Below are 3,227 nucleotides of genomic sequence, written 5' to 3' on the forward strand. Positions count from 1 at the left end.
TGCAGCTACTACGACAACCACAGCTCCTACAACTCCAACTGTAGCTTCTTCCACAAGAACAAGTGCAGCCCCTACTACAACCACAACAGAAGCTTCTTCTACAACAACTGTAGAAACTACGACTACCACAACAACATCCCCGACGACAACTGCAGCTCCTACTACAACTACCGTAGCTCCTACAGCCACTACAACTGCAGCAGCTCCAACAAAACTGTAGCTGCTTCCTCAACCACTACAGCAGCCCCTACTGCAACTAGAAATGAAGATCCTTCTACAATAACCACAACAACATCCCCTACGACAACTGCAGCTCCTACTACAACCACCAGAGCTCCTACGGCCACTACAACTGCAGCAGCACCAACTGTAGCTGCATCCACAACCACTACTGCAGCCCCTATGGCAACAACAACTCTAGCTCATACAACAACAACGTTAGCTACAATAGCAAGCACAACAGCAGCTGCAACGACAACCACTGCAGCTTCTATAACATCTACAACAAGCACAACAATACCACCTACGGCAACAACTACAGCTTCTACTACGACAAAAATGGTAGATCCTGCGACCACCACAAATGATGCAGCTACTACGACAACCACAGCTCCTACAACTCCAACTGTAGCTTCTTCCACAAGAACAAGTGCAGCCCCTACTACAACCACAACAGAAGCTTCTTCTACAACAACTGTAGAAACTACGACTACCACAACAACATCCCCGACGACAACTGCAGCTCCTACTACAACTACCGTAGCTCCTACGGCCACTACAACTGCAGCAGCTCCAACAACAACTGTAGCTGCTTCCTCAACCACTACAGCAGCCCCTACTGCAACTAGAAATGAAGATCCTTCTACAATAACCACAACAACATCCCCTACGACAACTGCAGCTCCTACTACAACCACCGGAGCTCCTACGGCCACTACAACAGCAGCAGCTCTTACAACAACAACTGAAGCTGCTTCCACAAGCACTACTGCAGCCCTTACTGCAACCACATCTGAAGCATCTTCTACAACAACTATAGCACCTACGACAACATCCCCTTCGACAACTGTAGCTCCAACAACGGCAATCACAACCGAAGGTCCTACGACCATTTTAACTCCTACGACAACCACAACTGTAGCACCTACAGCAGCCACAACAACAACTGTAGCACCTACGACAACATCTTTTTCGACAACTGTAGCTCCAACAACTATATCACCTATGACAACCACAACAATCTCCCCTTTGACAACTGTAGCTCCAACAACACCAATCAAAACTGCAGGACCCACTGCTTTTGTAAGTCCTACGTCAAACACAAATGTAGCTCCTACAGCAAGCACAACAGCAATTAGTACAACAAATGTTGCTCCTAAGATCACTACAAATGCAGCAGCACCAACTGTAGCTGCATCCACAACCACTACTGCAGCCCCTATGGCAACAACAACTCTAGCTCATACAACAACAACGTTAGCTACAATAGCAAGCACAACAGCAGCTGCAACGACAACCACTGCAGCTTCTATAACATCTACAACAAGCGCAACAATACCACCTACGGCAACAACTACAGCTTCTACTACGACAAAAATGGTAGATCCTGCGACCACCACAAATGATGCAGCTACTACGACAACCACAGCTCCTACAACTCCAACTGTAGCTTCTTCCACAAGAACAAGTGCAGCCCCTACTACAACCACAACAGAAGCTTCTTCTACAACAACTGTAGAAACTACGACTACCACAACAACATCCCCGACGACAACTGCAGCTCCTACTACAACTACCGTAGCTCCTACGGCCACTACAACTGCAGCAGCTCCAACAACAACTGTAGCTGCTTCCTCAACCACTACAGCAGCCCCTACTGCAACTAGAAATGAAGATCCTTCTACAATAACCACAACAACATCCCCTACGACAACTGCAGCTCCTACTACAACCACCGGAGCTCCTACGGCCACTACAACAGCAGCAGCTCTTACAACAACAACTGAAGCTGCTTCCACAAGGACTACTGCAGCCCTTACTGCAACCACATCTGAAGCTTCTTCTACAACAACTATAGCACCTACGACAACATCCCCTTCGACAACTGTAGCTCCAACAACGCCAATCACAACCGAAGGTCCTACGACCATTTTAACTCCTACGACAACCACAACTGTAGAACCTACAACAACCACAACAACATCCTTTTCGAGAACTACAGCTCCAACAACTGTAGCTCCTACAACGCCAATCAAAACTGCAGGACCCACTGCTTTTGTAAGTCCTACGACAAACACAAATGTAGCTCCTACAGCAAGCACAACAGCAATTAGTACAACAAATGTTGCTCCTAAGATCACTACAAATGCAGCAGCACCAACTGTAGCTGCATCCACAACCACTACTGCAGCCCCTATGGCAACAACAACTCTAGCTCATACAACAACAACGTTAGCTACAATAGCAAGCACAACAGCAGCTGCAACGACAACCACTGCAGCTTCTATAACATCTAAAACAAGCGCAACAATACCACCTACGGCAACAACTACAGCTTCTACTACAACAAAAATGGTAGATCCTGCGACCACCACAAATGATGCAGCTACTACGACAACCACAGCTCCTACAACTCCAACTGTAGCTTCTTCCACAAGAACAAGTGCAGCCCCTACTACAACCACAACAGAAGCTTCTTCTACAACAACTGTAGAAACTACGACTACCACAACAACATCCCCGACGACAACTGCAGCTCCTACTACAACTACCGTAGCTCCTACAGCCACTACAACTGCAGCAGCTCCAACAAAAACTGTAGCTGCTTCCTCAACCACTACAGCAGCCCCTACTGCAACTAGAAATGAAGATCCTTCTACAATAACCACAACAACATCCCCTACGACAACTGCAGCTCCTACTACAACCACTGGAGCTCCTACGGCCACTACAACAGCAGCAGCTCTTACAACAACAACTGAAGCTGCTTCCACAAGCACTACTGCAGCCCTTACTGCAACCACATCTGAAGCATCTTCTACAACAACTATAGCACCTACGACAACATCCCCTTCGAAAACTGTAGCTCCAACAACGGCAATCACAACCGAAGGTCCTACGACCATTTTAACTCCTACGACAACCACAACTGTAGCACCTACAGCAGACACAACAACAACTGTAGCACCTACGACAACATCTTTTTCGACAACTGCAGCTCCAACAAC

This window comes from Oncorhynchus tshawytscha, linkage group LG13 (assembly GCF_018296145.1).
Source record: "Oncorhynchus tshawytscha isolate Ot180627B linkage group LG13, Otsh_v2.0, whole genome shotgun sequence".
NCBI lineage: Eukaryota > Metazoa > Chordata > Actinopteri > Salmoniformes > Salmonidae > Oncorhynchus > Oncorhynchus tshawytscha.